Source organism: Aplidium turbinatum, chromosome 10 (assembly GCF_918807975.1).
Source record: "Aplidium turbinatum chromosome 10, kaAplTurb1.1, whole genome shotgun sequence".
Lineage (NCBI taxonomy): Eukaryota > Metazoa > Chordata > Ascidiacea > Aplousobranchia > Polyclinidae > Aplidium > Aplidium turbinatum.
This window is the reverse complement of record NC_137481.1, coordinates 25,175,620-25,187,322: the sequence shown is the minus strand read 5'-3', so window position 1 is coordinate 25,187,322 and position 11,703 is coordinate 25,175,620.

The window sequence follows — 11,703 nt, the reverse complement described above, 5'->3', positions numbered from 1 at the left end:
CGTTAAACATGCGGTTTGCCTGACATGATACAAGATTATAGTGCTACTAAAGCAGCTGTTTGCACAACTACAGTGTACAGAAAAGGACAAAGCGCTTGCCTACTTCTACAACTGCCTCAATATTGCGGGTATCAATAGCATGGTGGTCTTCCGAGCTAAATTTCCAGGAAGGGAAAAAGAAGCAGGTCATCTACGCCGAATATTTCTGGAAAACTTAGGTATGAGTTTGCTTCATCCATGGCTACAACGTCGAGTGCAAGTAAAACAGCTTCCAAGAGCTGCTAAACTATCGCTGCAAAAATGTGGATACAAAAGTGACATGGACTCTTCTAAATCATCAGCTGCAAATGAGGGTGGAAAGCGTAAAAGACGGCGGTGCCACATCTGTCCATTTTCTCTGGATCGTAAAACACCTCATGTGTGCGAGGAATGATATGAGCCGTGTTGTATCGATCACCAACAATGATTCTTCAACAATTGTGCAGCATGATTCTTGTGCTTAGCGTCATCATGGCTACCACATTAGAGCACCTAGTAAACTGAAAATTATTGCTTTTCTTTCCGTTTTTGTTGAGTTTTGAAGTTACACATTATTTCAATTCTTTTCTGTTGTTAGCGGTTTGCAGTGTTGATCATAAATTCGGTTACTTTTGTACAAAAAAAAAATGTTACATTTGCAATTATTGCAAATTTTGTTAGTTCTTTTCGAAGTATTATGCTTTGGAGTGTATAATAGTGAACTTGCAACACGGTGATTTGTTTCATAACCATATTTAAGAAAGATGTACAAATTGAAAGATAAAGCAATGCCCTTTAACAGGCTGGGTCATTTGAGACTCAGATAGGTAATAACGATCCGACGCCGACACCATCCCATCACGTAATGGAGTGGAAGGTCTGCTAGTCTTGGATGATGACACCAAAGACTGGCTGCTCTCTAGTAGCCTTCCAGTGTAGTCCGGGAACATCGTGAATCTGAGGTGGTAAAAGGATAGACCCTCGGCCCCAGAGGCTCACACGACGACGACGAGTCTTGTTCTGCTGTTGTAGCCTAGGCCTACGTTTTGTTGCGTGTATTTTCGTGCACTGCCAGGTTGATCGCTGTAGAGTTATGAGACTGCACTACCACAGAGATTGTAAGTAAGTTTGCATTTTTGAAAATATATAGGCTACGGTACGCAAAGACAAAATTTGAGCAAATTTCGTTCCCCTTCCCAAAATGTTTTACTCTCCTACGGCTATGGTTGTAAGGGTAACACATCTTGATGCGTTTAGCTCATTGCAAAAAAGACCAAGACAGTCGAAGAAAACCCCACAAAGCCATTTCATAGCACCAGGCCTTGCACGATTTACAAAATAGTTAGGCGTAGGCTACTACTTGACGATACGAAACAACGACAGAAACAAGCAAAAACAACATCATCTTGCGGAAATCCAATTATAGTGGCGTATTCTGGTGGGTTGAGCAAGGGAAGCAATAAAATTCGCGGGGAGTAAGAGCGTACCGAAGGCACTCGTATTCTAGGGGTGTCCGAGGGTATGCCTCTCCCCTGGAAATTTTTTGCAAAATTACACTGAAGTAATGGATTATAGTGCTTTCTGTAAACACTTTTAGGGTAATATTTGTATAAAATTTATTTGCAGATAAAACATTTATTAACTTATTAAAAGTTGCTCTTACACACGAACGGGCAAAACTGTGGTTAAAATTAGCGAACACCAAAAATTCAGCTTAACTGCTCAGTTACAGCTACCTACTGCTGTAGTATCCAGGATAACAGTGTAAATCTAACATTAGGCTCAAGCTTTTCCTTACGGGGCAGATATAACCCTAACGCCTTAGATTTTCTCATTACGCACCGGTACAATGCCCAATGTAGCAAGCAATTCTGAAATTGCTTTCACAGAGTAGTTAAAAGAAACGTAAATCGCGTAAACTTTGCGCTGCTTTTTTCCTTTGTTTCTCACTTGTTTCTTCATATAGCAAAAACGAGAGCAATGGATGCTGTACGGAATCTCTGCTTCCGTAAGCTTCCAACTTTTTTTAATTTAAAACCTAGCTGAAATCATACGGGCCATGAGTTAGAAACTGTTCCAATTCGTATAGCCTACAGGTAAAGAAATTACGAAATCGTTTTACTGAAAAATATTATCGTCTCTTTTTTCAATTTTGATAGGGAAAGCAATGCTGGCTTTGCTTCCATTGAGGATACGCCCCTGAATTCTACCCAGGAAAATGTCTTACAGATGTCAAGCGTACTTTGGGATTAAATTACGTTGATAGAGAAATAATTTTAAAGACCCCAACGAGCAAAACTTGTCACTTCCACACCGACCCAACGTCTGCAAACGTTGAATATAGGCCTACCATCTGGTTTTCGAAAGACAGTGCCTATGCTATCCTTACTGATTCTTGACAACTACTAACTAACTACTTATTAACCCTTTGAGGAGTGAGGACCAATGGCTGGCTACACGGGTGTGCCATGAACTTAATTCCGTTCTGCGAGTTTTATCATCAATTCATTCAAAACATTAATTGTTAGTAGAGATCAAATAAGACTTTGCACTATAGGTGCCGACACTGACAATGGTCAGCTACTGGTTGATAGGCTATTGCTAAATTGCAACCTGAAAAAAATGTTAGAAGGAAATTTGCGTCATGGAGAAGCAGAGGGAAGAAGAATTTGTAGACGCTTTGACATTGATGAAATACAGTCAATCCAAGGATTAAGAGACTTTAGTGAAAAAGTTGAAATTGTGCCCAATGATTTGAAGCCTCTCTTGACAGCTATTTCAACTTTCCTTGTTCTAGCCTATAGCAGAATGTGAACGTGGTTTCAGTTTATTGAACAATATTATCACAGGTTCAAGAGCTTCTTTGCTTCTTGATAATGTGGGCTGTTCGATGTTTACTAACTTAATTGCAATGGACCACCTGTGGCTCAATTTACTGCTAAAAAATGTGCAAGATCCTATAGTTGCCAAATGCCAAACCATCGATCAGCTATAAGGATACTAAATCCCAAATTTGTAAAGAGAATAAAGATGTAGATTCCTCTCGGCAGGCTGTTTAGAATGTAGGCTATTCATAAAAAATTAAACAATTTTGTACCTCTCGGCCAATTTTGATGTTGATAATTCATGTTATGGTAGAATAAAGATTTAGTATTTTGCAAGTTGTGTATTATTTATCATTTTATCAAATATGACAGTATACCCTGATTTGCTTTTTGTACGAATACAGCACTGCTCTTACCTCTTACACACGAACGTGAAAAAAATGCGGCTAAAATTAGAGAACACCAAAACTCAGCTACAGCTCCCTACTGCTGTAGTTGCTTAAGCCAAAATTCATTTCAATCAAGTCTCAGTGCCGGTGTAACGGTCCAGGAGTTACTGCGGTCTGAAAGTTATCGTAACTTCTGGACCGCGTATACGCGGTCTGAAAGTTACTGCCAGTCGAGAAGTTATTAAAACAGGGCTGTCAGATTTGACGCTTGCAGCAGATTTGTATAGCCTAAATGATTTCAACATTGGAAACATGTTGAACTTGAAGACTTATCCACCATTGCATCTTAACAACATGGTTTACAGCAGAAACGTAATTGGGAATGAAGCGAAAATAAGATGAAAGTTAAAAGATGAGTTTTGTACCAGAAATTGTTGCTGTATTGGAATGAAATTTTAATTTGTAACCTAACAATTTTCGTACGGTAGGCTATCATTTTAACCAGATTTGTTTGTATTATACCATTTGAAGTTGTGTCCGTGCCTTACGTGCGTTGGCAAATAAATTTTCATGGGGAGGTGATTGACTAGATGACCACTTAGCCTATAGTCTTGTGCTGTCATCCTGATTGTGCTATGATGCAACCTACGATTCACAATGTAGTGTTATGAGTGTTTTATTGGCTCGTTGTAGGCTATATGGCGCTGTTGAAACAAATAATTTAATTGATCATCGCTCCAAACATTTCAAAGTTTGAATCGTGGCTATACATGAATCGGTGGCATTTAATAAGCTACAGGCCTTAATATTGGTCACAACGGTAAACCATAATCTCTTTGTCGGAAATTTGTAACATAAATTTCCCGGATCCGTTCGTCTGTATGCAATGACCGAAAGAAACACTCTTCTGAAAACGTCTATTCAAGAATTGTATTTTTGTAAAAATAGCCTCAAGGCTGTCGAAGAATGAAAGAAACACCGTATACCCACTAAAACTTGTCACTACAATACAAATTACTGAGATAAAGACGGAAATTTCGTCTAGTTGGTATAAGCACAAACAAAACCGTTTTAATATGCGACCAACTTTTTAAGCAACAATTTTAGGAATGAGAGAATAGATTGCAATATTCCAAACGCACTTAACCATCTTCTGTGACGTAATAATGATAAGCATTATGAAGCTATTCAAGCACCTGTTAAATCTGGCTTACACCATATCTCGTAATTCAAGATTTAACGATGATGTAATGCTTCACAGGTGTGACAAAGGTGATGCAATCTTTGCTTATTTCTAGCAATAGTCCATATGACGTAAGACGTCAATAAAGGTACCTGCGGGGGGGTCTGGGGGGCCTCCCCCAGAAAATTTTGAAAAATTACTTTGAATTTAGGGCATTCTGAGAGCACGTTCAACAAAAATTTAGGTATGAATATTACTGTAAAATGGTGCTGTCCGGTGGCATAGCAAAAGGATAAGATCATGCTTTCTTTGGCATTTTTCGGAAATGAAGCTATGTCTGTATGTTGAGTGTGGACAGGCGCGGATATAGGAGTTTTTTTTGGGGGGGGGGGCAGAAAATTTGAAAATGAATTAAAAAGTAAGAAAAAGATGAAACAGATTGCCTATGAACAATTAGTGGCGTAGCCAAAAATTTGGGGGGTTTTGACGGCCGACGGGCGAAGCCCGACGGCGTGTTTGGCAAAAGCGACACCCAGCGGCGGGGGGTCTGGGGGGCCTCCCCCAGAAAATTTTGAAAACTACTTTGAATTTGGTGCATTCTGAGAGCATTTTCAACAAAAATATGGGTATAAATATTCCTGTAAAATGGTGCTGTCCGGTGGCATAGCAAAAGGATAAGATCATCTTTTCTTCGGCATTTTTTCGGTAATAAAGCTAAGTCTCTATGTTTTCTTGTTGATAATTCTTGGCTGAGATGTTTGAATGTTTGGTATTGGCAAAACTCACTCTTTTAATGCAGTTTCGCTTAAAATTAGGCACACTTTGTTTTAGAGACATGGAGACTAAAAGTATCATTCTCAATCTCGTGACGTCACACGCGTGCCAAAGGGGGAGTTGTAAGTCCGCTGTGGGACTAATATCAGCTGTTTAGAAGCATATCAAACCATTCAACAATTTCTCACAAAATTTCGGGGGGAGGCCCCTCATAGATCCGCGCCTGAGTCTGGATGCAACCCATTTTGTCTCCTGAAAAAATTTTACCCGATTTCGTACCCTGAAATCGTGTAACAAACTCAAATTTTGACCTATTTCATCCCCTGAAAAGATCAAGAAAAATTTTGAAATGTTTGCGGCAACTCCGATCAGCGACTTCGGCTTTGTTGTTTTTTTCTCGATCTTTTCAGGGTACGAAATGTTCAGGGGACGAAATAGGTTGCACTCGTTGAGTATGTTTTCTTGTTGCTAATTCCTTTGTTGAATTCACTTGTTGAATTTTTCCATTGGAAATTGCGAGTCCCCAGAGTAAATTGCGGGCCCCCTAATTTGCGGGCCCTGTGCGATTGCAGATCGCACGGTTCGCACACCTCAAAGACCGGCACTGCAAGTCTAGCCTAGACCTCGCATATAGGCCTACTGTTTTATGCCAAAGTCTATCCAGTCAGGATAACAGTGTAAAGCCAACATTTGGCTCAAACTTTTTCATACCAGGCCGATATTATAACCATAACAGCCAGCGCCGTCGGCTGCGTAGTCGAGTGGTGTGAACGTCTGCGCGACGTTTGAAAGGACGTGAGTTCGACACCGCTCAAGAGCACGCTGCTGTGTCTCGGCAAAGACACTTAATGGCAATCAAATTAAGGGGAGCAGCTGACTCGAAGACTATATGTCACTTCGCTGCTTCCTGTAGTCTGTTGTATCTCATCTGCGATCGCAGTGTAGGCTAGGCTACTGTATGTTATCGCAATGGGCACAAATAAAAACACGATTATTATTAGGTTATTAGGTTTTCTCATGACATAGCCCAGTGCTTCTCAACCTTTATTTGTGGTGACCCAAATATTAAGGTTAAATTAATAACGAAGATTTGGCGACCCTATTTCTAAAACTACGCTTCACACAACGTTTTGTAAGCATGAAAAAACGAGCCACACTCATATACAACACGATTAAAATAATAACAAAATGTCGAATTTCATTAATGTGAGCCTTGACTTTGTGCTGTTTCAACAACTTTGTCAAAGTTTGGAGCTATCTTGCTCATTGCCAATCTCATGTCATTTTCAGGCTGAAGACAATTTTTCTGATTTCCTTTTGTTTTGATGTGAGTGAGCGCTGAACGCAGGTGGTAACAAATGGCCGGAGAGCTTTTACTTCGTGTGTGTCAACAACAGTCTTTTCATTCTTGACTTTTGTCCAAAATTGACCAAGGGTTTCTTTCTTAAAACAGTTCATCAATACACTGTCGCACTGAATGTCAATAAACTCCTCTTGAAACTCAAAAATGCTTTGGTAGTTTTCAGGCAGAGTATCAACATCAATAGCAAATGGATTGCGCATCCATTCCAAATCCTTTGCATTTTTAGGGATAATCAAATCAAATTCTCGTATCCAGGGCTGGATTTAGCTGATGGGGGCCCGGGGCACTTTTTTATGGGGGGCCCCCCTGCAAAAAAAAAATTTTGCGCCTACGGCGCGAAAAACACCTCCAGGTCTATAGTACCGTAGCGTTAATTCAGCACTGCACAGCATTTTGCAGAAACTTTAAAATGGTGAAAGAAAAAATAATAATAACACAAAATCACATTTTTTCCACGTAGGAGGGCCCTTCAAAAGTCGGGGGGCCCGGGGCACCTGCACTCTCTGCCCCCCCCCCCCTAAATCCGGGCCTGCTCGTATCAATGAACCTAAGTGCCTTTCTATGACAAGCTGGACATCGTCAAAGCCGTCACAATACAAAAAGTGAACATATAAACGATACAAGCTTAAGTAATTGACGATTGAATTTATCGGTAGACCCAATTTTAGCAATTACCTGTATTTGTTTGGTGTGGTTTTTGAGGCAATTAATTGTTACAATTCACTAGTCTAGTGTGTATTGTTGTGTATACTCCACCGCAAAATGCGTATGGCAAAATCGTCGGGTGAAACCTACGGCGTGGTTTGAATAATGACAATTACGAAGACTAAAGTAGTGGTAGGCAATTTTAACTTTGCTCAAGAGACATTATCTTTTATCACCACATCTTACAGTGACCCGGTCAAATGAAACGGCGACCCAGAGGTTGAGAAGCATTGACATAGCCCACTAGCACATCATTCAACAGAGCAGAGTTGCCAGACTATGAAAAGGTCTTAAAGCTAAAATAATACAAAACAAGGAAATTATTAGACAAAACAGTCAAATGGGTATATTTACCTGTTTCTATTAAAAATAATAAAATGTACATATATTTTATGACTTGTAGCGGATTTTAATAAATTGTAGCAAACGTAATTCTGAAAGTAGCCCGAAAAATAGCAAGTGTAAAAGGACTGTAGCGGATGAGTTCTAATCCGCTACATTACGAGCATTTAAACAAGTAACGAACATGTATTTAACAATGGTGAATATGGTTTCATCTGGTAATGTTACGATATTCGAGAAATAAGCAATTTAAAAGTTGCTTTCACAGATTAGTTAAAAGAAACGTAAATCGCGCAAGCTTTGAGCTGCTTTTTTCCTTTCTTTCTTCTTATAGCAAAAACGAGAGCAAGGGATGCGACCGAGGTGAAATCATACGGGGACATGAATTAGAAACGAGAGCAAGGGATGCGACCGAGGTGAAATCATACGCGGACATGAATTAGAAACTGTTCTAATTCATATTCAGGTAAAGAAATTACGAAATCGTTTTACTGAAAAATATCATCTTCTCTTTTTTCAACTTTGACAAGGGAAGCAATGCTTTCCTTGCTTCCATTAAGGATACGCCCGTGGGACGTCATAGGCCATATAGTCCTGATCCAGACTATCTGCTCTTACCTAGCTTTGAGTAGGCTATTTAACCTACAGCAACATTGTGAGCGCGGTAGAGCGGTGGGATTGGGAATGACCAGAGAACAATATCTAGACTTCTTGAATTTATTGTAGAAACAAATCTTTAACCATCACATTATAACTTAAAGGGTTGCAACTGCAAAATGTCTCGGTCTCAAAAAGAACTCAAATCAGTTCATGCCTCATAAATTAGACCAATACTGCAATTGAACTGGAATCATGGCTTGACTACGAATAGAACATGGTGGACTGATTGAACGATGTCACCACTCAACGACTGATAAAGAATAGTAGCCTACTGAATGACTGGAAAAAAAATCATACTAATGAAATTTCAACGCTAGAATAGGAATGCCCTGAGCGACGCTTGCAATCACGATATACAAAAGCACTGTGGCATGCAACATAGTGTAAGCTACAACGCTAAGAAGACGTAAAACTACGTGTCGTTGATGTTAAACCGCCAGTAGCAAGAATGCGCTCAACTCATAGGTGGAATTCCAAGTTCCTAAAAAAGCACACAAATACATGAAGAATTGCACAAACACTTAATTCCTAGCGTTTCAAATTTCTTATAAGCGACACAATGTCCTACAGAAGAACTGCAGGGGATGAAAGGCCTCCAGGTTTCACAACAGTAATAAGACGTGAAAACACATAGGCTAAGAAAAACGGCAGGACGCTACACGACCATGCCAAATTTCTTTCAACTTAATAACTTATTTCAGTCATAAGCACTTTTTAACGTTCGCGTTTTGTCGCTTCTACCATTTTCTCGACCTTTGCTATGTTGACGTGCACAGGGCCGGATTAAGGGTTTATGGGGCCCTGGGCTGAGCTAAAAGTGGGGGCCCTTATCAAGTGACATTTTTCGCTAAAAATTAATAGTGGAGTGGGGCTACGACACGGGCCCAGTTGCATGTATCTGTGGCACCGAGCCCCAAACAGCGGACCAGTGGCGTAGCCAGAAAAAAAATTTTGGGGGGCCAAATATTTGATGAATTGAAGAGAACAAAGAAGTGTTTGATTTAAAGCCATCGCCACTTGATGTGCAGTGGCGTATCCTGGTGGGTTGAAGCAATAAAAGTGGTAGGGGGGTAAGAGCGTGCCGAAGGCACGCGTATTGTAGGGGGGTCCGGGGGCCTGCACCCCCGGAAATTTTTTGAAAAATTACACTTAAATAATGGATTATAGCGCTTTCTGGAAACACTTTTAGGGTAATATTTGTATGAAATTTATTAGCAGATAAACAGCTATTAATTTATTAAAGATAGCTCTTACACACGAACGGGCAAAAACTGCGGCTAAATTAGAGAACACTAAAAACACAGCTACACAAAAACTCAATAACTACACAAAAACCCAACAGAGTAAGCCAATCTCAAATTGCTTCCACAAATTAGTTCAAAGAAACGTAAATTGCGTAAATTTTTCGCGATTTACGATTTTCAAAATTTGTTGGTGTCTTTCTGTGTGTCTAAAACAAGTCCTTGGGGGGTGTTAATAGCCAGATGACTTGGAAAACGATATAAATTTCTACAAACTTTATTATATTTTCAACAAAGGGCTCAACTTCGGAATCCAAACTTGGGAAATTTGGGGGGGCATGGCCCTTTTCGCCCCCCCTGGCTACGCCTATGCAGCGGATCATCTTCTTGTTTGCCTTCGGCTTGCCACCCGGTGCAGTAGGTGGGACCTGTCAGTGTACAACTCCGTTGCGGAAGAATGTGTCAATATGTGGTGTATCAACGAACTTTAGAAGACTCGATAAAAGAAGAAGAACTGTATCATATCTAACTGACCATTTTGTATCAGATATAATGTCTTCAAAACAGGCAAACTATCTAGGAATTTTCGATGGACTTGCCAACGATGAGTAGACGAGACGAGCCATGAATAAAGGCTTTGCAACAATTCAAAAAGCTCAGCGGCAGAACGGCATGTTTCTATAGGACATTTAGGCTACCGATTAAATTAAGTGAATGTGCTGTGCAAGGGACATAATGAGCTACACTACATTTCTCGCGCAGAAGAGCTTGAAGACCGTTATACTTGCCACTCATATTGGCAGCATTATCATAACTTTGACCCGTAATCCATACCATTTTCGGATATGAAAGTATCAAATAAATATGTTTTTTGTTAAAAAAACAAAAAAAAATTGAATAACTGGGGCTGGGCAGGGGTACTGCAGCACTGCAGCACATATGGGTGAGCCGCCCTTGCTTGTTTGAGATACGAATTAAAGCAGTAATCTCCAGCTGTGCAACTAAAAAAATTAGTAGATTTCTTTCTTTGAGGTGGAGCCCCCAAAAGTGGGGGCCCTGGGCTTCAGCCCAGTCCGCCCCCCCCTTAATCCGGCACTGGACGTGCATTGTTTTTGCTGTGATGGTCAGATATAAAAATCCACTGAAATGACGAATAAATGAGCTGTAAGTCCTGATGCGCTGGTAACACTGCTTGCTATCTTATGATGAACTGGTCAAAAGTCACTTGCTGTAAGACATTATTGCTTAGTAATCATTACAATGCAATTTTTAAATGAGGAAAGAATTAAGGTGGGACTGGTAGAGAGAGAAAACTTTTGTTTTGTCTGATTGATTGATTGAATCTTTGTCCTCGGACCGGGAAAGCTTCTTGTAGAGCTTAATCCTAACAGTTTTGCATGCTTGTAGAGGCTTTGAATCACTGACGCAGGCCCGGTCACCGAGATTGACAGAGTGAAGTTTCCGATTGTTGAAGTCTTTTTGCCGGGGAATTATTCCATCCATTAGATGCCGCTGAATGGAGAGCAGTCCTTAACATGCGTTGCTCAAGCGCACACCCCGAGAGTCGAACCAGTGCTGCTATTGATCTTGAAGTTTCTTCGTTCCAGAAGTGACGCGCTAACCAATTGAGCTATCAGGGTTGTTGCTGTTGCGAGAATAGTATGGTAGCTAGAGCTCGACCGATATCACTTTTTCAGGCCGATACCGATATTTGTGAAATTTTTAGGCCGATACCGATATATATCGGCCGATATATATATAGCCGTGTAGGTGTAGCTGCTCAATATGCCGCATAACTGATTAACTTCCACCGAACGAGGTCGTGTGGCTTCTTGCGTCATAATGCTCTGGGCACGAATCGGAAAACTTTTACAATGACGCTACTATTTTCTTCTGTGCAAAGTTTCACTTGGCCTTTTTCTTTGGGTTTATTTTTGCAAGTCATGTGAGAGAAAGTGAATTTTCCCTAGGCCTTTTCTTGTTACTGTAATACCAAAACTTGACAAATTTTGCTGCATCTTGCTGTCATAGCCTACTCGTATGATCTAATTTTGTAACGAATCTTGCCTTATCAATATCACTCGGAGATCAAAGCCAGACATTGGACGTAAGACTTGAAATAAGTTGCGCGTGGTTAGTGTGGAAGTGCACCTGTACTCCCATCGATTCTTAGCGAAAAATTCACCTTTGTTACACTGATTCA